At 45.4% G+C, this 24,161-nt stretch overlaps 1 long non-coding RNA gene across 1 annotated transcript; it reads left to right on the top strand.

Moving 5' to 3' along the window:
- The first annotated feature begins 21,884 nt into the window (after nucleotides 1–21,884).
- LOC136452010 (uncharacterized) lies at nucleotides 21,885–22,597 on the top strand. Its single transcript, XR_010758713.1, has 3 exons — nucleotides 21,885–22,110; nucleotides 22,203–22,370; nucleotides 22,464–22,597. It is a non-coding gene; the product is annotated as an uncharacterized lncRNA (long non-coding RNA).
- The last annotated feature ends 1,564 nt before the right edge of the window (nucleotides 22,598–24,161 follow it).

The following is a 24,161-nucleotide window of genomic DNA, read 5'->3' as shown; positions in this document are numbered from 1 at the left end:
GATTCACTTTTAGCAAAATGTGATACAATGGATAAGGCTAATGTTGAGCTCAAAGAAACAAATGATGCTATAACATCCAAACTCAAGGAGCTAAAATCTTCTAAGAAAGAACTTAAAGATAAACATGATAAACTTGAGTGGGTGCACAATGAGCTCATCACTAGCCACAACAAGCTAAAAGATAAATATACAACTCTAAAGATTAATTATGATACTCTTGTTATTGCCCAAGAATTTCTACCAAATGAGCCACATGATGCTACTAACCATGTTGTCAAGATTAATATAGCTACATCATGTGACAACTTAATTGATGAGAGCATTGAGCAAGGATCTAGTGGCAAAGGCAAGCAAGTGGTTGAGTGCAATGACTATGATAAGTATATCAAGCTCAAGAATACAAATGAAAAGTTCATGAAAGATCTTGAAGAGATAAAGAGCCACAACACCGTTGTGCTAGAAACCCTTGATCATGATGAAGAGTTGATCCTTGAGAATGAAAAGCTCAAAGAAGAGAATAAGAGGCTAAAGGAAGAGAAGAACAATGATGTTATCAAGGAAGAGAATAAAAAGCTCAAGATAGAGAAAGAACATCTCAAGGTTGGATTGAGTAAGTTTGCAAGAGGCAGGCATCTTCAAAGTGAGCTTCTAATGAACACCATCATGAAGATGGATAGAAGTGGCATTGGATATGTGGCACATGTAGAGAAGAAGAAGGCTTAAGTTCAACAACAACAATCAAAGCCAAAGCCAAAGCCAAAGAGATGTTTTGAGTGTGGGCAAGAAGGCCACTTTGCTCATGAGTGCTAAACTCCACCACCACAACCCTTGCCCAAGCATGCTAGACCCTTTGCCTTCAATGCTCACTACATGCTTAGAAAGGATTCTAGTAGAAAGATGAAAGTTATATTCTTAGGACCTCCTAACAAGAATAGGCCTAAGAAGATTTGGGTTGCAAAGTCACTTGTTGAGAAGGTGAAGGGCCCTCAACAAGTTTGGGTTCCTAAAGCTTGAATCTCTTGTGTGTAGGTGAACTACAAGACCGGTGGAAGTCATTGGGTTATTGATAGTGATTGCACTCAACATATGACCGGTGATCCTCGTATGTTCACCTCACTAGATGAAGAAGTAGATGGACAAGAGAGAATAACATTTGGAGATAACTCAAAGGGCAAGGTTAAAGGATTGGGTAAAGTGGCAATATCAAATGATCATTCCATCTCCAATATGCTTTATGTTGCTTCATTGAGTTTTAACTTGCTATCCGTTGGATAATTGTGTGATCTTGGCTTCCAATGCTTGTTCACCGAGAAGGAGGTTGTTGTATCCAAGGTGGATAATAATCAAGTGATATTCAATGGATTTAGATACAACAACTTATATCTAGTGAACTTCACCTCCGAAGATGCAAATTTGAAGACTTGCCTATTCACCAAAACAACACTTGGGTGGTTATGGCATAGAAGACTTGCTCATGTTTGTAACACCCCAGCCTAGGGCTTAATAGGATTAATAGGATACTCATACCAACAAGTTGCAACTTCTTTTCTGGAAGCCCATCTCTTAAGAACTCCAAGGTTAAGCGTGCTTGCCTGGAGCGATGGGTGATCGACCGGGAAGTTCTTCCCGGGGGCGCATGAGTGAGGACAAAGTGCGCAGAAAAGACTGGTGTTGGTCTGTGAGGGCAGTCTATGTTCTAGGAAAGCTATTAGATATAAGCGGGCCTAGCCTTGAGGAGGCAGGACGTTACAGAATGGTATCAAAGCCGACCCTTGTGGTTCACGGGCGCGTGTGTCAGTTGTGCAGGCATGGTGCGCATGGCTGGTGTGGATCCAGAGTGGTCACCCAGCATGGCACATGCGCTGGCACTAGACACATGGACATGGCCAAGAGAGGACATTCCTAGCCAGGGGTTGACCGACAAGGACGTCAGTCTCCTAAGGGGGTAAGGATGTAACACCCCAGCCCAGGGCTTAATAGGATTAATAGGATACTCATACCAACAAGTTGCAACTTCTTTTCTGAAAGCCCATCTCTTAAGAACTCCAAGGTTAAACGTACTTGGCCTGGAGCGATGGGTGACCGACCAGGAAGTTCTTCCCGGGGGCGCATGAGTGAGGACAAAGTGCGTAGAAAAGACTGATGTTGGTCTGTGAGTGCAGTCTATGTTCTAGGAAAGCTATCAGATGTAAGCGGGCCTGGCCTCGAGGAGGCGGGACATTACAATGTTGGTATGAGTTCACTCAAGAAACTAATAAAGAATGATTTGGTGAGAGGGTTGAAGGATGTGAAGTTTGAGAAGGACAAGCTTTGCAGTGCATGTCAAGCCGGCAAGCAAGTTGCAAATACCCATCCAACAAAAGCTTTCATGTCAACTACAAGAGTGCTAGAACTCCTCTACATGGATTTATTTGAACCAACAACATACAAGAGTTTGGGAGGAAATCTTTATTGTCTTGTTATAGTGGATGATTATTCAAGGTATACATGGGTATTCTTCCTTCATGACAAATCCGAAGTTGCATCTTGCTTCAAGAAGTTTGCTAAGAGAGCACAAAATGAATTTGAAGTGAAGCTCAAGAAAATTAAAAGTGATAATGGTAAAGAGTTTGACAACACAAACATTGAAGCTTATTGTGATGAAGTTGGAATCAAAAATGAAGTCTCCGCAACTTATACTCCTCAACAAAATGGTATGGTTGAGAGGAAGAACCAGACTTTGATCACTCTTGCAAAGATAATGCTAGATGAGTATAACACCCCCGAAGCTTTTTGGGCGGAAGCAATCAACACCGCATGCTATGCATCCAACCACCTATTCCTTCAAAAGTTCCTTGGCAAGACACCTTATGAGTTGCTCAATGGAAAGAAGCCGGACGTCTCCTTCTTTAGGGTGTTTGGTTGCAAATGATACATCTACAAGAAGCGGTAACACCTAGAGAAGTTTCAAAGACATGATATTGGTTTTCTTGTTGGTTACTCATCGAAGTCCAAAGCATATAGAGTATTTAATCATGCCATCGGCTTGGTTGAAGAAACATATAATGTGGAATTTGATGAATCTAACGGCTCCCAAGGAGCACATGAGAATCTTGATGATGTAGGTGATGAACCATTGAGGGAGGCAATGAAGAACATTCCGGTGGGAGATATCAAGCCTAAAGATGATGAAGATGATGTACAAGTCATTGATCAACCTTCTTCATCAAGTGTGCCACAAGATGGTGAAAAAGATGGGAGAGTAGAAAATAAAGATACTCATGTCTCTCATGAGCAAATGGGGGTACAAGCACAAGATATTGATGCTCCACAACCTCCTCCTTAAGTGGTCAATAGAAAAAATACACCTCTTCTACAAGATCATCCACAAGATCTCATCATAGGGAGTCCATCAAAGGGAGTGATGACTAGATCTCAAAAACTTGCTTCATTTATTGCTCATCACTCTTTTGTCTCTTGCTATGAGCCCACCAAGGTAGAAGAAGCTCTTAAGGATCCAGATTGGATCAATGACATGCATGAAGAGTTGAACAACTTCACCTGCAATGAAGTTTGAACTCTTGAAGAGCGACCAAAAGGAGCAAGAGTCATTGGAACAAAGTGGGTGTTCCGCAACAAGCAAGATGATCAAGGTGTTGTTGTGAGGAACAAGGCAAGACTAGTTGCAAAGGGGTTCTCTCAAGTTGAAGGTTTGGATTTTGGAGAGACTGTTACACCGGTTGCAAGACTAGAAGCCATTCGTATCCTACTTGCATATGCATCACATCATGAAATAAAATTATATGAAATGGATGTGAAAAGTGCATTTTTAAATGGCTTTATTAATGAACTAGTCTATGTTGATCAACCCCTCGGGTTTGAAGACCCTAGATATCCTAATCATATTTATAGGTTGTCCAAGGCACTATATGGGCTTAAGCAAGCCCCAAGAGCTTGGTATGAGCGGCTTCGGGACTTCCTCATTGAGAAGGGCTTCACCATCGGGAAGGTCGACATCACACTATTCACCAAAAAGCTTGATGGGTATATCTTCATTTGTCAAGTGTATGTTGATGATATTATCTTTGGATCATCAAATGAAGACTCATGCAAAGAATTTGGTGAATTGATGTCGAAGGAGTTCGAGATGTCAATGATTGGAGAGCTTACATTCTTTCTTGGTTTTCAAGTCAAGCAAATGAAAGAAGGCATCTTCATCTCTCAAGAGAAATACACAAAAGATCTTCTCAAGAGATTCAAGATGGATGAATGTAAGCCAATCAAGACACCAATGCCTACTAATGGACATCTCGACCTAGATGAGGGAGGTAACCCGGTTGATCAAACTCACTACCGTTCTATGATTGGTAGCTTGTTATATTTAACCGCATCTAGGCCCGACATCATGTTTAGTGTGTGTATGTGTGCTAGATGTCAAGCTAATCCTAAGGAAACACATTTAATTGCCGTAAAAATAATCCTTAGGTACCTTAAGCACACACCAAGCATTGGCCTTTGGTATCCCAAAGGAGCTATATTTGAATTAGTGGGCTATTCCGATTCGGATTATGCCGGTTGCAAAGTTGATAGAAAAAGCACATCCGGAGGGTGCCATTTGCTTAGTAGATCACTTGTGTCTTGGTCCTCTAAGAAACAAAATAGTGTGGCTTTATCCACCGCCGAAGCAGAATATATTGCCGCGGGTGCTTGTTGTGCACAAATATTATACATGAAACAAACTTTGCTAGACTATGGTGTAGTTCTAGAAAAGGTACCTCTTTTGTGCGACAATGAAAGTGCGGTAAAACTTACAAATAATCTGGTTCAACACTCTCGCACCAAGCATATAGATATCCGCCATCACTTTCTAAGAGATCATGTTGCTAAAATGATATATCACTAGAATGTGTAAGAACCGAAGATCAATTATCGGATATCTTCACTAAACCGCTAGATGAGGCTATATTTTGTAGATTGCGGAATGAGCTCAATGTGCTTGACTTTAGTAACTTCACTAAAAATTGAGCTTGTGTTGTCTCTTGCATTCATTGTAATATACAATATGTTTAACGCTTTATAATGCATATAGGGCTTGTCTAACATGGTTAAGATAACCGCCGAAAAGCGTGTGAAGAAGCTTAACCTTAGATCAAACTTGACAAGCAACTAGATTTACTTACAAGTATTGCATATGTATGGATGTTGTTTTGTCATTTTGTTCCATTTGCCCTCTTATTGCCTACTTTATTAAAAAGAATTATAGCCTAAGGCAAAATATTTTGAAAAAATATGAGGGTTTGAGAGAGGTCACTCACATCAGTCCCAATTGATGTTTATTTGGATCTTAATCATGTTGGGACTTGATTGGGAACAGACAGCGCGGAGGACCATGGAAGATTTGCTGAAAAAGAGTGACCAGACGCTGCACCGGACTCTGCTGTCCAGCGTCCGGTAAGTTCACAGGAGGTGAACAGAAGCTGAAGGAGTGACCGGACTCTGCGTTTGAGCGTCCGGTCAGGAAGGGTTTCAGCGTTCGGTCAATCTACATGGCATTCAAGGCAACTGATCGGACCCTGCCTACGTCCGGTCATGGACCACCGGACGCGTCCGGTTGCGATTCCAGAGGAATTGGACCTCTCTGGAATCGACCGGACGCTAGGTGGTAGCGTCCGGTCGCTACCACCGGAGCGTCCGGTCAGTAGATCTCATGCGGCCTTAGGACTCTTTTCTCCTTTCCTTCTCGGTTGCGTTGGGGAACCTATTTAATCGCGCGAGCCGTACCTGCTGACCTATTCCGCCACTGCCAAGTCCCGAGCCCGAGCCGCCGCCAGCCCTAATCGCCGACGAGCTCCACCGCCCGCCACGTTTGCAAGCCTCCCACGCGTCTCCCGTGCCCACGCCGTTGTTTCCCATGCACAGCCCGCACTTGTGCCGTGCTCTACGCTGAGCTTGCCTCTGCCGCCACAGTCCCGCGCCGTCGCTCACCACCGTGACCCACTCCCACGCTGCCGTCGTACCCTGCCTGCGTCTACCACTGGAGCCTCCACTGCAGCATTCACTCTCCCCTCCACCGGTAAGGCATGCCTTAGCACCCACTGTATTTTGCCCATGACCTAGATAGATTTCAAAGTGTTGACTTCAAATCACATCCAGGGCCACCAATTCATCAAAGTGCTTCGCCAACCGTAACCCTAGCCCGGTTCCGAGGTTCCCTGCGTAACGTCTCTTCTTTTCTCGGATCACCGGTTCATCAGGTAGCAAGCTAGTCGTTTCTATTTCGCATCTAAATTGCTTGCTCTCATAGGGTTTCGCATCTATTAGATATATCGTATTTACTTGTATATCCTTCTATTCCATCATGCAGCGAGTCGGTGCCATTGAGGTGTCTGTGACAGGTGACAGTCAACTCAGAGCTAAGCTCGCGAGTACAGATCAAGGCCAAGCCTCGAAAGTGTCGGTGGATAGTTGATCTTGTCAGCGGCAGTTTTTCTCTTGTTAGATCAGATGGCTCGCACCAAGAATGTTGGTGGTGGTCCAGGAGATGACGATCGGAGGCCCCTGCCTCGCTTGCCTGCAGGAACCAAAGGCAAGGCGACGAAGTAGGTTACATCAAAGAAGCGCAAGTATCCTAATGCAGAGACAGTGAGAGCAGCAGCAGTAGCTGAGGTCGCAGAGCATGCCGAGAGAGGAGGTGCTTGCAGTGGTGTTGTCATTATAGATTAGCAGCTTACACCAGCATAGAGGGCAGCAGTTGAGGAGGCTGAGTGTCTTCATGGTGGTCCACCTGGGACTGTCATAATGGCAGGACGTTGTCTGGCTATTGATGAGCCTCAACCTCAGGGGGAGTCCCAGCAGGAGCCACAGCAGCAGCCCCCACCAGCAGAGCTTTAGTCAACTCAGGAGACTCAGGAGGGCCAGTAGGCCGAGGAGGCCAAGGAGATCGAGCAGGCACCCCAGCTACGCCGCTCTAGTCGTACCCGGGTTCTAGTGTCACCGAGGCCACCGACACAGCGGAGGGGATCGCGTCCACTGCCTAGACCACATGGTCCGCCTCTAGTGGTACATCTTGACTTGAGGGCCACCATGGCCAAGCAGGTTCGGTAGCTGAGGTTTGTAGAGTTTGAGGTGTGGTTTCCTCCGAGGAGGGATGAGAGAGCAGCAGAGAGTTTCTACACGCCACTGTAGGAGGATTTCTACAATGCTTATCTCAACAGTGGGGCAGTGTTCAGATCTCAGCGGGTATGCAGTATAGAGTCTATTGTGGCAGCAGCCGGAGAGCATATCCGCCCCTACTTATCATATTTGCTAGGGCTGACAGATCTGATTGGCCAGACAGGATTGTATGTACCATCTTGGGTTCGGCAGTTCTATGCTTCGCTCTATGTTGACCCGCAGCCTAACTTCATACACTTTGCATTCAGAGGCAGAGACTACAGGGTGATGAGTTTTAGGGCTAGGGAGATACTGAGGCTATAGGAGCAGCCTGTCAGGTTACATGAGGTATGTTATGGACAGCAGGAGCCTCCCAGGCGTCCTCATGGAGGTTTAGTGCCCCCTACTGATCTTGTGCGACATTGCTTCAAGGAGCCCTTTGATGAGGGGTCGAGGAGGAACCCCTGTGACCTTACTCCTACAGCTCAAGTGCTAGAGGCTATCATCAGGAGGACACTACTTCCCAAGTTAGGATACAGAGAAGGTCTGACTCGACTATAGCTTTGGCTCCTCAACACCCTGATGCAGCTGACCATGTTCGACATTTGGGACCTCCTTCTATCAGAGATGGAGGATACTATAGCTGAGGGCTTCAAGGGTCGCAGGCAGCTTCCATATGCACATTGGATCACTTTCCTGATGCTCAAGGCTGTGCAGGTTAGGACCCCTGAGATGGTTGCAGAGTATAGAGGTGCCACCACTAAGTTTCTAGCTTATAACATGGCACAGAGGATTAGGCATAGCACACCACAGGCACCCGCTCAGCCTCGCTGTCATCCAGATGTACCAGAGTCCGCAGCTCAGTAGGACGAGATTATTAGAGGCATAGCCACTACTGAGGAGGAGCAGCTTGAGGCTCAGCAAGAGGTGACTGAGTCTAGTGATAGTTCGGATGATGACTACCAGCCTATCCCTCAGATGCCTCCATGCAGACATGATGCAGAGGCCGGCAGTTCTAGCTCATCTCCACCTGCACCGCAGACGGACCCCGCTTTGATTGCTATTCTTGAGCAGATGTAGCAAGATCAGGCACGACAGGCTTAGGAGACCGCTGCCAACTTTGCACAGTTTCAGCCTCGTCAGGACGAGTTCCAGCGACAACAGTAGGTCCTCCAGCAGCAACAGCAACAGATGCATCGGCAGCAGTTACTCATGCAGCAGCAGCTTATGGGATTTATGTAGCATGTAGTAACAGCACTTGGGGCCCCACAGCCACAGCCTTCACCCCTGCTTGCTTAGCCTACCACCACTACGATGACTCCAGCAGTACAACCTAGTGGGCTTCAGAGTCAGGGATAGCCTCCAGCTCAGTTTACTTCACCTCCAGTACAGGTGTCCCAGTGGTTAGTCTCACTAGTGGTAGCCCCGCAGTTCACTCCACTTCAGACGGGCTTCACATCGGACCAATCAGCCTCGCTATTTGTGCCTGACACGTCAGTCTCCAGGAGTCTTGGAGCATCTTTCAGCGAGTTGACAGGGATGCCCACACCGCCATATATGCATGCCGCCGGTCCTTCTACTATAGCTCCCGTCACCATGACGACATAGAGGCTTCCTAGCTCAGTCGCATCATCAGATCCTATAGATGTACCAGCAGCGTCACAGGCAGCACCTGCCCCAGCTCAGACCCAGACCGCTTCAGAGACACTTCCAGCCATAGAGGGTCAGTCTGTACAGAGCTCAGGGTCAGATGATGATGGCGCCCAGTTCTAGCTTGCCCCTTGTACCTCAGTGCCCGGCTCGTTCGCTGCAGCCCCACCGACCAACCCTTAGGTTTTGGTGTTTGACACCAAAGGGGGAGAGGGTTCGAGTATGTAGACTCAGGGGGAGCGACATTTAGGGGGAGCTAGTTATCTATTATTAGCTTATTATCTATTACATTTGGAGTTTTTTATATGTGTGATACATTATGCATCCATGTCTACTATTATATCTATGTGATAGTGATATCTACGTAATTGTGATATATGACATGTGTGCTCTCTACTTTGAATTTCTTTATATGTCTTATCACTTGTGCTATGCTCATTTGCTTTGCTTCTACGTTTTTACTCCGATGCAAATGAGCTTTATTACTAGTACTCATGCTTAATTCATATCTTTTGAGTATATTGGTTTGGCTTGGGTCATATAAGCTTGCCTAACCCTTTGTTCTTATGGGCAAAAGCTTATATGAACCAAGCATATAAAAACCTTACTCTTTTACATACTCGAGGTGGTATTGTCATCAATCACCAAAAAGGGGGAGATTGAAAGCATCTAGGCCCCTAGATTGGATTTCGGTGATTAATGACAATATAAGATTACTATGACTAACGTGTGTTTTGCAGAGGCAAATAAGTTAGGTCATGGTAATGGAGATCGATTGGGCGATCATGGATGTCATGCCCCTACGATGGAAATCATTTCGGTTTTCAAAGGATGGACGACAAGGTTAAGGATGACTAGTTCTAAGTGTCGATTGGAGTTGGAGAGACACTTAGAGTAGTTTAGGACTTTGTTTTTCCTTTGGCCGTACTATTAAGGGGGGTATGGACGGGTAGCTTGACCTAGGTGAGTCTATTGAGTTAGGTGTGGTGCACACTTGATAATTCTAGCACTAGGTAGCTCCTACAAAGCCCTTTGATCCAATGGAGCAAACTTCATTCACAATTGATCGAGAGTTGGAAGTGAATGGAGGGTCAAACACTGACCGGACGCTGGCCGCAGGGTCCGGTCAGTTCATTTGACTGAGGTGAACCAATCTGGTGTGACTGGACACTGGAGGTCTTGTGACTGGACGCTGAGGGCCAACGTTCGGTCGACTCCAGTAAGGTTCCAGAGAAGGGAATCAGCGATCAGACACGTCCGGTCAGTATTGACCGGACCCTAGGGGTTCAGCGTCCGGTCGATGAAAGGTCCTTGTTTGGTTTTGGTAATTGAGTGATAACTTGGGTGGACTAATTGTGTTTATGTGAGATATATAGGTGATTAGTCCACAGGTACATATATGTGAGCAACATATGCCATGAAGGTGAAAATAGCTTAGAGATGTTGCAAAGCTCACACATGTGATGATGAAGGAGCTTATTGCACATGAAACATGACATTGAGTCATGTGATCAAGGTGGAGAAGATCAAGACAAGACTTGGCTTGATGGACCGATTGCAAGCGTGAAGGGCAAGTCGAAGGCTTTGGAGTGATGGACCGCGTGGCGGTGAAGCTTGAGCAAGACTTGGCGCCGATGGACGATGGCAACGGTGAAGAGCAAGTAAAGTCAAGATCGATGAACCAATATGATCACGTGATGATATGAAGTGGATCATATCATTGTTGATCGTGTTGGTGCATGTGTTGCATCGACGTTGGAGGAGATCGAATGGAATGCGCAAGGCAAAAGTATAACCTAGGGTATTTTATTTCACAGGTCATAGGTGTGTAGAGAAGTTTATGACCGGGTTTAGGATAGATGGCCGTACTATCAAGAGGGGCAAACTTGTTTGCATATCGGTCATCTAGTGCCACTCGAGTGATCTAACTTTGCATTGTCGCTAGGATCGAGTGGCGTGGCAAGTTGAGTGTCTAACATCCTTTGGGAAATGATTGTGAAAATGCTAACACACATACACATGGTGGTGTACACTTGGTGATGTTGGCATATCTACAAAGGAGGTGGTGTTTGCAGGGTCTACTACTGACCGGACGCTGGGTCACTCAGCGACCGGACGCTAAAAGGCTGCGTCCGGTCGAGCTGTCAGACGGCACAGTGGCTAGGGTATTGCATCGGACGCTGGTCTGTGTTCGGTCAAGGTGGACCGGACGCATCCGGTCGAAGAATTACGCCTCGGGTACCTTACTGGAAACGACCAGACGCTGGGGTCCAGCGTCCGGTCAGTTGAAGCTGCTGCGTCTGGTCAGGTCAAGTGACCGTTGGAATCGAGACACGTGGCCGTCTGCGGGTGACCGGACGCTGAGGTCCAGCGTCCGGTCAACACGACCGGAGCATCCGGTCGACCCGACAGTTGCCCAGTGAAGGGGTAACGGCTAGTTTAGCCCTTGGGGCTATAAATAGAAGTGGCCTTCGGCCATGGCTGGTGTTGAGCACCTTGGGGGACTTTGTGTCCATGCTTGAGAGTTCTTGGGAGCCCTCCATCTCACACATACTTGATAGTGATCATCCGATTGTGTGAGTGAGTGATTCTAGTGCGATTGCATCGTGAGGTTGCATCGAGTGGCACTAGGTGATCGAGTTGCAAGCCGGTGGTGCTTGTTACTCTTGGAGGTTGCCACCTCCTAGACGGCTTGGTGGTGGTCTCCGTCGAAGCCCGCAAGAAGCTTGTGCGGCGCTCCGGAGAAGTGCTTGTGAGGGGCATTGTGCTCGCCCCGCGGGAGCCGTGAAGAGCAACTCTAGTAAAGCGTGTCATTGAGCTACCCTCACTCAAGGGGTAGGTTCTTGCGGCGCCCGACGTGCGGGCTTAGCGGGTGATGCTAATTAGCCGCCGAACCACCAAGTGAGCGGTCGACACAACGGGGACTAGCGTGTTGGCAAACACGTGAACCTCGGGAGAAAAATCATCGTGTCAACCTTTTCTTCTTGGTGGTTTGCTTCCCTTTACACAAGCTTGCAATTGCTTTTACATATATTAAGCTTGTGTAGTTGCTCTTATAATTAGATAACTTGTGTAGCTTACTAGTTACCTTCTTGCTTGTGTAGCATAGAAGTAGCTCCCTTGCGTGGCTAATTTGGTTTTAGTAACCTTGTTAGTCACATTGCTTAGTTTGTGTAGCTAAGTATTTGCGCTCTCTAATTAGGCATTGGTTGCCTTGTTATTGAGCTTTGCTAGTGAGCTTAGTTGGCTTTATGCTTTTGCTTACTAGCATGTGTAGGAGCTCCCTTGTTGCTTAAAGTACTAGTGGCATAGGTTTGTGTGACCTTGCTCCTAGAATTGTTTAGGAGAGCTCTAGCTAGCCCGACACCTTAGTTGCTTAATTAGTATCTTTGCAAGGTGCTAGTGAACATATATAGAGGAGTGTAGTCTTGGCTAGACCGATTGTTTTAATTCCGCATTTATATCTGTTAGCCGACACGATTAATTTTAGAAAAGACTATTCACCCCCCCTCTAGTCCGCCATCTCGACCCTTCAAGTACAGTGAGCATCCAGTGAGGGAGAAATGCGACCGGACGCGTCCGGTCAGTGCTGATCGGACCCTGCCAGCGTCCGGTCATCACTTAAACACTGGTCCGTGGGTTGAACTGACCGAAGCGTCCGGTCAACATGACCGGAGCGTCCGATCACCCCGTAGAAGCTCATAACGGTTCATTTTTCAGCCACTGTTATAAATACTTCACCCCTTCGTGTGAGGGGGTACTTTTGCTCATTCGAACAGCTAAGACCAAGAAAAGCAAGGTCCTAGTGAGGTGATTGAGATTCGTGAATCCAAGAGAGTAGCCTCATTAGTGAATCAAGAGTAGCAAAGTGTGCATCCACCGTTCTCATTAGGTTTCGAGTGGTCAAGTGAGAGTTCGTGCTTGTTACTCTTGGTGATCGCCATTACCTAGATGGCTTAGTGGTGATTGGGAGCTTGGTGATCACCCGGCGGAGCTTGTGGGTGACCCAACTCAAGTTGTGAGCGGTTTTGGGTGATTCACCACGATAGAGTGTCGAAGAACCAACCCATAGAGAGCACTTAATCCTTGCGTGGATCAAGGGAGAGCTACACCCTTGCGCGGGTGCTCCAACGAGGACCAGTGGGGAGTGGCGACTCTCCGATACCTCGGCAAAACATCGCCGCGTTCCTCTCTCTCTATTTACTTTGAGCAATTCAATACTTATCTTTACATTCATAGAATTGCCATGCTAGAGTAAGTTTGGAACATAGGTTGCAATTCCGTTGTGCGTTAGATTAATAGAAACACTTTTCTAAGTACAAGGGGTTAATTGGGCTAACCGTAGGATTTAATTATTGCAAGAAAATTTAGAATTAGCCCAATTCACCCCCCTCTTGGACATCTTGATCCTTTCAGATGGAACGGGCAGGATACACTCCCTACAACTCTATATATCTGGATGGAATCAGCGTTAGTTAGAGGGAATGCGTGGCGCAAGTACGGGGAGTACACGAACGGTCTCGATGTCCTAACACAGCACGAGGTTACGCTCTCTTTACTATCATACCTGTGTCTTATTCGATCTACACTATATCACAACCTAACTCAATTACGAAATTTCAGGTGCATTGGTGTCCTTGGGATGCTTCGGAGCTCTAGGACTATCTCAGTCCTGTCACTAAGGACGAGTCAGACGAGTATCGCTGCGACATCCCTCTTATTTTCTTCCATGTGGTCGAGATTCACTTGTCCATCCGGGTCTACAGATAGTTTGGGAGAATGATAGGCTGCCTACCACCGCTTTACTCCACCAACCAAGAATTACATGAGTGCGTTATCGATTAATAATAATGCTACAATACAGAGGTGTGTGGTACAACTAACATCGTTTTGTTGCAGGTATGACCGCAGGAAGAGGTACAAGACCAAGAATTGGCGCGTGACACACAGCTCACGCATCCATTTGTGGCAGAACAGGGTACGACATCCGGTCCATGCGGATCCTTCACACGACCAGCACACCTTCGACGAGTACCTGCGCTGGCTTCACAGGTCTACGAGGACACATATCAAGCCCCCGTACACTGACGTGGCGATTGACGAGGACTCGAAGAAAGATGTCATCGAAGATGTGTACGACATTACCACTAGGGAGGGCACGCAGCTACAGAGAGCCCCGCTACAAAGATACGTGGTAAGATACTTGAATGGTACAATTTGTTATCCATTTGGTATTAAAGTATGTATACTAAAACTGTTCAACCGCGTTTCTGTACCCAGGCGACATAATTGTCGAGTGTGTCCAACGAAGCAGCGTACCGGCTTCACGAGTCTAGAGGGCTAGGGCTAGGCGTTCTCGCAGCTTTTGTGGAGGTAAACATAAACTTGTCCGTTCCGAAAATGTTTGTTCAGTGTATATGCGTTTGAAAAATGAACTAACTTTAACGTCTATTTATGCAGAAGGTGAAGAATAGCTGCAGGAAGCTAGCTCAGAAGCTGAGCTACATGGACACTCCTTATGAGGAACCGCCACTCCCGGCGCGGTCGGGTGCCACGTCTTTAGCCTCTTTGAGGACACCAGCCGGCTCTTCTCAGCAGATGACAGGTGTTACTTCCGCGGTGCGTACACCACCATATCATAGCGCTGGGAAGGACCCTGCAACCGAGGACGACGAGAACGACGATGACAACGACCCCCCGGACTTCTGCAGACAGCACGACCAATGGGATGATTGGCCGCAGAACGAGATCGGCATGTCTCAACTAGGTGGTCGTGGTGCCCCGCTTGGTACCCAAGTAGCCTCACAGGTACTATCAAAGATAGTTTATTTAAATACGTAGGCTCTATGAACTAACGATCATAAAGAATTATAAGTAATCGTGCGTATCATATACTTGCAGGGTACGAGCCGTACGTACCGTCGACGCGACCATACCGACGTTGGCTACACTCCCAATGTGTTGCCAACAAATCCGAAAAGACAGAGGCGTCCGAGGGATCCTTACACTTCTGAGTCTTAGTTTGTTAGATCAAATGAATATTGGCGTCCGAAACTTGCCGGGTTATTTGGTTATATTATGTCAAACTTATGTCAAAACAATGAAAATGTTATGTGCCAGCTTGTCAATTTGCGCACGGACTTCATTTATCTGTTTTATATTCGTTTCTTTGCGTCGCGACAGCACTGCCAGCGAGATTAAGTACCAATTAGTTCGGGAACCGGCAGTCCCGGCGTATCTCGACGCCGGTGGCAATTTTTCATAATCGATTAGTTAAATTGGTGGTTAACCGTATTATGAAAGACGGAAAACAAATCATTGGCTTATCAAATTTTCTATTCGGCCGTGAAAAAATTCAACAAAAGACAGAAACAAATCTACTATTGATTTTACGTCAAGTAATACTTAGAATAACTCCCACTATCGACACGATGCGTTCGAATTAAACCGTTCAGGTACCGCCGGCTGGGCGGCGAGCGTGGCGGCCAGGCGGGCTTGCTGCTCGGGCAGGCGGGACTAGGCGCGATATTTATTCGGCTCTGCCGCGCCACAGATCAGGGCGCGGCACTGTCGCGCCATGCATGGTGGCGCGGCAAGAGCTGCCACGTCAATAGTCACCGAAATCGGTGGTCACAACGTCATACCCCTGCCGCGCCGCCATACATGTCGCGGCATAGGCATTTGGCCGCGCCAGGACAACAGACCAAAAATATTAATTTTAAAAAAAATTTAAAATTAGTTATAAAAAATATTAAAATTAAAAAAAATTCACCAGCGTCGACCTCGCTAGAAGATCCCGAAGGCTACTCATCTCGCGCTATTGCTGACACCAATCGTGTTTGGTCCTCGATAAGAGGACGTGAATCATTCACAGGAGCCAGGAGGATGCTGCGCGATTCAAACCACGACTGACTTTGGCCTTCCGTCCGTCGGAGGTGCTTGAGTCTGCCGCAACGGATCCATACACGGATCATGTGGAATCAGCAACTCTCGCCGCCTCGCCGGCCTCAACGTCACCTTGTTCTTCTTCCATGCTATAATCAATCAATCAAAACTATATGAGGTCTCTCTAGCAAAACGTTTCTCGCTGAGAGCCTTCAACCTTTATGCATCTAGGATACTGTACATAGAAATTCATCTCTATTAAAATCAATGACTAATAAAACACCCAAATCAAATCTGATAGCTACTGTTCCGTGATGCAAGGCTTCTCGCCCCGTGCGCACTCTGCCTCATCACGCGAGGATTCGGGCCTTGTTTGGATTGCAGCTGCTAAATTTAGTCCCTCTTAAATGGTTTAGTCCCATTTAGTTATAGTTTCTACTGAAGACTAAAGCTCTTTTTAATTCTATTTAGTCATAGTATTTTTAGAGCAAGGCTAATAATACAGCCGGCTGACTAGCTGTAAGGTTCTTTGCAGCTTTCTCTCAGCTCACTCATATAGTAGTTAGCTCTTTACAGTTAATACATGGCCCTATTTATCTCTCTCGCAGACTTTCTTGGTTCTTGTGCCCAAGTCGGCTGTAAGCTTATAGCCCGCATCTCCTCTCTCTCCTCTCCTCTCTCCTCCACCTCAGCATTTAGTCGGCTTACAGCCTGCTATTATACTTGCTCTTAGGGCAGTTCCAATGGTGTATTGATGATGGTTTCTATCCTCATTAAATGACTTGCCACGTAGGTAAAATGCTGACATGGCAACGTAATTAATGAAGAAAGAGAGCAAAAATTCTAGAAATGGTTTCCTCATAAAAAATCAGATCTTCTCTTGACCCAATGCACCAAGAAACTATGAAATCGTCATTGGGAAGAAACTACCAGTTTCCAGAGAGCTCGTACCACACTTTCATTGAAGGAAGAAGATAGAGTTAGGAGAGAGAAAGAGAAAATAATTATTACATAAAGATACCTTCACTGTGGAAGGTAGTTTCTATAGTTGATTTCTTATGCTATGGAAACCACATCAGTTTCTTCCACTGGGACTGTTCTTAGTCACAGTGTTTGATAAAAAAATACTCAATTCATCCTAAATTGCAAGACGTTTGACTTTTTTGACATCAAGTTTGATCACTCGTCTTATTCAAAAATTTGTGTAAAATATCATTTCTTTCGTCGTGGTTTGGTTTATTAATAAAAATTCTTCAAGAATGACTTAAATTTGACTATATTTGCATAAATTTTTTGAATAAGACGAGTGGTTAAATGGGGGGGGAAAGTCAAATGTCTTACAGTTTGGGATGGAGGAAGTATTTAAATAAGATTAGGCTAGATTTAGGAGCAACTACCTCGACCAAACACCCATTCACGCGCTCCACGCCGCGTGGCTCCCCAGTCCCCACGCGAGCAGAGTTCGAGACCTTCTCCTTCCCCCAATCGCACGCCACTCCCGTAGAAATTCCCGTCTCCCCGACCGCCGCCCTTCTCGCTGCCCGTAAACCATAGCCGCCGCCTCCAGATCCCGATTCCGCAGGGAAGCGAGAGAGGGAGGGCCGCCCCGCCGCAGATGGAGCCCGCGGGGGTGCGCAAGGAGTGGCGCGCCGTCCCCGACTCCTCGCTCTGCTCCAATGGCGCCGAGGTAGGCCCGCGTCGCCGCTCCGATCCCCCGACAGCACAAAAGCCTTACTCCTCCCACCACCATCCCAAATCACTCCCTGCTCTTGCTTGCGTCCCTTGCCTTCTTGCTCGCGCGTTGGTTTCCGCCCGTGGGAACGTTGGGGATGACCGCTTTGGGTGTAGTGGGCACGGGAAGGGGCGGGTGGACTCGGCGACTTCTACGCCATCACCAAGCTCAGCGATGACATCCTGCAGCAGCTCCTGCAGAGCGTCGTGCGGCAACGGGGGGAGCAGCAGGAGATCGAGATCGAGCTGCGCGCGCAGGCCATCGCACACCGGCAGATCATCGAGGTGCAACAAAGCTTCCAGGCGGCTACCAAGGAGTATGCCACAGCTGTGGCAAAGATGATTCGGCACTCAGGGGATGCGAGCGCCGATTTGGTCAATTCCAGGGGCTACGAGCTACAGTATATTATAATTCTCATTGTGCATATACGTATTGTTGCTTCTGTAATTCGGTTCAATCGTATCTGCTATAATGTTGTACAAAAATATTCACTTTTTACTGAGCTTCTGAATATGCAAATTTACCATACGATTCTTGAGGATTTACGATTGGTGATGTCATTATTACAGGCAGAGCTGCTGATCCCTCAGTGGAATTCCTCAATGAGGAAGGAGCACACGCTGAGCTCTGGGTGGTGTCACAGATTTTCGTGGACACATCTGACAGGACAGGTTTGAATACATGGTCGTTTCAGCATTGGACATTGCTATTACTCTCTCCAGCTTAGGATTGCACCACTCTAGCTCCTACCAAGCCCTGACTGATATTTGAGACTACAGATTACTTTGCAAATTTGTGGCTCTTGACCTCCTGTGATTTACGGTATGTATTTGTCAGTTTCTGATTCGACTCGCTATTTGCAGAAAGTTACTGCCATTTTCCCAGATGGTAGAGGAGCTGCCCTTCTCAAGTATCAATGGAAAGATGCAAAATTCCAAGTGTAACAGGTACTATCCACTGAGAAGTGATGGTTTCGTAGCAAATTCACAATTTCGTAGCGAATTGATGTAACTTGTTGCATCTCATGATTTTCTGACTACAAGCGACATGCTACCGATTGTCATGAACACTACTGTTTCGGGATTATAGAAGGTGCACAGTTATTTTATGATTTCGAACTTCTATAAAAATTAAGCTGTCCATTCCTTCAGAAGTACAAAAACACATTGCTTTTATTCAGAACTACAACGTACTAGGTTACTAGGCGGCTAAGTGACTGAGTGACCATGTGATTGAGTGGCCGAGTACTTGAATGGTCGAGTGCTTGAGTTGCCGAGTGAGTGGGTTCAGTTTCTGAGTGGCCGAGTGAGTGGGTTCAGTTACTGAGTGGCCGAGTGACCCAGTAATCGAGAGATGACAAATTGAGTGATCGAGTGACCGAGTGGCTCGGAATGGTTGACTGAGTGTCGAGTGACTGAGTGGCCAAGTGAAACAAAGCAGAGTTGTATTGTATGACTGCAAGTTTCAGTGCAGAATTGCTTACCACCATTTAAAGCTTACTTTGAAATACTACTTCTGAATGAGGAATTTATTTGGTGGAAATATTTTAGGCCTTTGATCGCGGACAACAGATCGATGGGCCTATCACAAGGACAGAGCAGCTCCACGATGATGTCTGTGTTTGTTGCAAGTTTCTGTTTATATCGTCATAACCAAGTATCTCTTCAGTAACTTGCCTGTGTGGCTGTGTCAGACAGAAGAGAAGAACTGAAACAGAACATTGGCTCCTCTGTTTGTTGAAGCTGCTGATTTTAGGTGGCTCAGCGTGCAGGTGTGGCGTAAGATGTGGTACCAGAAAATGAAGATGAAGCTCATCATCCTCGGCATCATCGTTGCGCTGATCCTCATCATAATCCTCTCAATTTTCCAGGGCATATGCGGCAAGTGATTTAGGTTGCTGGAGATGGCTGGGAATAGCAGTGAGTCGGATTATGTGCTATATCAAAATCTAGCTTGGTTTGTTTATCAAAAAAAAAATATATCTATCTCGGTTTGAGCAAGGCTCCAGGGAGTGCTGACGCTTTCCTCATGATCATGGCCAAGAAGCTCCACAATGGTCTCCTGGTAATTTTCCACCTTTCGTTTGTGTGAGATATATTTTTGAATCTCGTATTTTATTGTTGCTTGCATATGACGATTGTCTGATTTGGTCAGGAGGAGGTGACAGTGGAGAGGGCGGCGATGACGGATGAGAGGCTGCGGTACCTCGAGTTCGTGCGGCAGGCGGCGGCGCAAGTGCTGGTGTTGGCGGACGCACCATACGCATATGCCAAGTAGGGCGTGGGTCTGCTCCGCCTGGTGTCGACCACATTGAGGGCACCGTCAAGGCCGTCGTCGGCCCCGTCTACGACCGCTTCCACGTCGTCACACTCGACCTCCTCAAGTTCATCGGTCGCAAGTAAAATTAGGCGATAATTTAGGACTGGAGGAGGGGTCTCTAATCTGATTTGGCTCTCTTTAGATGTTGAAATTGGGCCACAAATTAGGCGATAATTTCAATGAAATGAAATTAGCAGGTGTAGGTTCCAGGATGGCATGAAATATTGTGTATGTGCACCATTATTGGCATGCTTATCTCTACTATAAGAGACCAATCTAAACTATTTTAGGTACACCAATCAATGCGTCCCCCGCTGAGGGAGTCAATCATTATGCATCAATAAAATTGCACATAAAATTTTAACATTATTAAAATCTATGACTCATAATTTTCCCTCGTAGGCTTTAACTCGATCCGATGATGAACGTTATTTGGATCTCCCCACCCTCTAGGCTTCAACGCGCGATCAAGTGGAAACAAAATCGCTGTCGCATGCGTCTCCGCTCCCCTTCCCCCGCGAGGCCGCAACCCCTCCCCGAAATCACGGACCAGCGTCAAAAAAATTTCGTAGCAGCGACGGCGACCGCAGGCAAGGAGTGCTCGAGCTGCGGCCCTTCGTAGATACGTAGTAGTACGTAGCAGTAGCCTTCAATGCCATCACTCGAATCCAAATGTGTTTCTCTCGATTGTGTATAGATAGTCATGGATTTAGTTCTTGCTTGTGGTGTGAACTTGTGTGCTGGTAGTAGTAGTAGTACCCGTTCATTTTTTTTGCTGTTTTTTTGTGGGATTTAAGTGAATCTACTTTTCCTTGGTTTGCCTCTACTGTGTAGCGTAGTGAATCTGCTCATCCCAGGAAGCAGCAGCCAGCGACAATCAACACTTCAGCAGCGGCCATGTCTCAGCCAGAGAACCGAACAGACATGTTTTTGTGTCCTCTTCTCTACATATTCAGATGCTCCTACTGCTAGCTGTCACGCAGATTCTTAAGTTCTGGTGGATCTATTCTTGTGTGGATAATATATGTATGTAAGGGTCAAAGGTTCAATTTTTATCCGTGCAATCTGCTAGCCAATTAGTTATAGGCTGTGATATGTAATGTGCCTGCATATATGAAATTAAGAACCAATTTTGTCACTAGATTGACTAGGAGTCGGATGTAGTAGTTAGCTTGATTATGTACTTGCTGCTAGCTAGACTATCATTTTTACTAATTCTGTTTATCAAATAGTTGTGCTGCAGATTGCTACCTCTGTTTATCAAATAGTTATGCTGCAGTTTTGCTACCTCTGTTTATCAAATAGTTATGCTGCAGTTATGCTAGCTATAGGTCTTGCAGTAATGGATACATGTTTAATGTTTATGTCTGAAATGATATGTCATCTTGTTTATTATGTATTTTTAGTTCCAATTCGCGATGACTGCGTCTGATACTCTGTTTTAATTTGATCTATTCTAGGCTAAGGTTGATTTTCTTCGAAATCTTCGCCTTCCCAATTTGGTCATGCCTGAGTGTAAGTGACAAGAAGACAAGGTACCCACCTAGCTAACTGTTGTGACTGAAAGTGTCTCTTCATTTTTCCTCAATTACTCAATTCTTGCTTGTTCATTAAATTGGGGACTGAAAATGCAGAAAAAATACTGTCAAAGACAAGCCCATTTTGAGATTTCAGCACCTCCTATTGGTTATCAAGAGTTTGTGCTGGCTCACCGCTTCTAAATAGCCGCTGATTTTGTTGGATTTGTAGTTTGATTAAAAACATATGTGACAAGCAGTGAAATTCATCACACCATAATGATATAGTCACTTGAGTCACAGATGCTTAATCTGCCTGTGGCCTGACATTCATCATATGTCATGTATGCAAACTCTAAAAAAAACTATAGCACCACATGAGTTGATTTTTACGATCTTATCACCCGCAATGGCGTATGGGTTAAACAATTTTGTCCATTTGATCAGTTGCTACTTCAGAGTTTCAGACCTTGTGATGTATTCTGAATATCTTTTACATTACAGTTCCCTTTTATTTTGCACTTTACCACTTAAACTTGATGCCTCTATGGTTTCACATATTTAGAGAGGGATGGAGCCATGGCATGAGAGGAGGTAGCTTTGAGACAGACCAATAGCAAATGCTTCAGAGTTTCAGGCCATGTGATGTATTCTGAAAAAAATTTACATTACAGTTTCCTTTAATTTTGTGCTTTGTCACTTAAATTTGATGCCTCTGTGGTTTCCCATATTTATAGAGGGATGGGAGCCATGGCATCAGAGAAGATGGCTTTGGGACAGAGGAAGAGCATCGCGTCCATCTGAGGAGAATAGGAGCGGCAGAACTGAAGTGGAATAGGAGGGATGCACTACCTGATTCTGTACTGCCCAGGGGTGGTATTAGCCTGAACTTGAAATACAGGTTAGTGTTATCACAGTTTTTTGGAAACCTCACTAAATCCATTCTTTTTCGATCTCGGTCTGTGCAGTCTCACAAACCTGATAAACTTCACAACCTTGCTAAAGTAAGTTCTTTCAAACTGTATAATTCATAGTTCTTAACCTGCTGAAATAAATTCTTGCCTTGTCTTGGGGACCTTTCTCAGCAGTTATGTCTCTGTCGATGAGTGCATCGTCACTGTCTGAGGACATAGGAGGTCAGTTCATGGAACCATCATAATAAGAATGTCCTATTCTAATTTCCATGTTTTATTTTGTGAGCCATTAATCTTTTGCACTACAATCTGCAGGTGCACAGATGGGAAACACTTTCCATCGGAGGATTCTCAACAAGCAGCGCTGCATCACTACTTAATTACAAGGTCATTTCTTGCGTGTTAGTTTATCCTACTGTGCAACATGCTAAATCAAAAAATAGGTGTCATGGTTCCAATCTATCAAATTGGGCATATCCATCACTCCTTCTCATTTGGGTACATGAGAAATTATGCTAGATAAACAATCGTAGTTGCTTTTCTCCTTGCTAGGCATGAATTTGGGAACAACCGTAGTTCTTTTGGCTATTAAGAGTTGTTTGCAGTAGATTACTATAGCTTTTGTTCTCTGCTTTCAGTACAACCATATACTGCTGTAGACCAATTGCCCCCTTTTATCTTGCTACATAATATATATGTTTCGATAGGATAATAAAATGGGAAGGGGATGCGGCCGTTTGTGTAGGGTAGGGCTATGTGGATGATGCCCTGCACCTGCATGCCGCAACAATAATTTCGTCACAGTCTATCCTTAGACTACCTTCGCTCCTTTTGCTGCAGCCATTTCTAGGTAGCCAATTGACTAAAATTGGTACGGAAATAAAGTTTGCTCATGTTAACCACGTATTAGCAGGTTGTCTTGGCTGTAATGAAATATGGAATTAGCTTCTGTAGTGTTTCTGCAGTATATCAATTAGCACAAACGCGTTGTATTTGTTTTTTTTATAATATATTGCTGCCTCTTGTTTCAGCTTCATATGTGTTCAGAATTTCTTTGCTGATAATTGTGGTGTTCCCATCGCTGTCGCTTATCTTATTATAAAAGAACATGAATTTCTTGTCGGTTTGAACTTCTTTTGTGTTCATATGTGGACCATGTGCTGCATAGGTAAGTTCTATCTCTCATTCTCTGCGGTAGGGGTTTCTATTTGAAGAACGCCTGGCAGAGTGGAGTGGCAGCGCGCCGTGGAGAAAGTTCCGTCCCGACCATAAACCATTGTTTATAGAATAATATATAGACTGATGGTTTATGAACTTTAAGACCCGTCTTAGTAGTGTTGTGTGGGCTTGTCTATTTTTTATGTGTGTGAAATGACTAATCTCTGCGAGACTGTGAATTCATGTTTCTTTCATTAGTTGATTTATTTTTTGTTTTATGATTTATTTTAGTTTTATGATTTATTCTTTGTAGACGTCACCATAGCGTTAGCACGGGCAATATACTATTGTGGAAAAGTTGAACTATGGAAAAAAGTTCATTGTTAGGTTGTTTCATGTGCATCCCCAAGTTAAAGCCGTGGCGTTAGCACGTGCATTATACTAGTTATATAAATACACTATGTTATATTAGGTAAACTGAGTCTTTATGTTTTTCACTATCTTGATCTTCTGTAGTATGTTATTGCTGGTCTCCTCAGGACAATATGCCATGACTATGACAGCACCATTTGGGATGTTCGCATTGTCACCATTTGGGATGTTCGCATTGTCGGGAGTTTCTTGCAACTGTTGTGTTGGTCATGTTCTATAAATGTAGCAGGTATTTCTAAAAAATGCATTTTGTTGATAGTTATAAAAAGGTCAAACCAGACCTGAGGGCATTGATCTCACATATTTTTCTTTCATAATTAGAATTTGTGAGTACCTAGAAAAGTTACTTAACGTGACTGACCAGTAGCATTACCACGAACAATATACTAGTTGGATCATGTTGCACTTTTTTACTTAGCTGTA

This window comes from Miscanthus floridulus, chromosome 5 (genome assembly GCF_019320115.1).
Source record: "Miscanthus floridulus cultivar M001 chromosome 5, ASM1932011v1, whole genome shotgun sequence".
Classification (NCBI taxonomy): Eukaryota; Viridiplantae; Streptophyta; class Magnoliopsida; order Poales; family Poaceae; genus Miscanthus; species Miscanthus floridulus.
Note: the sequence above shows the minus strand (reverse complement) of the source record. Positions and strands in the feature narration are given on the sequence as shown.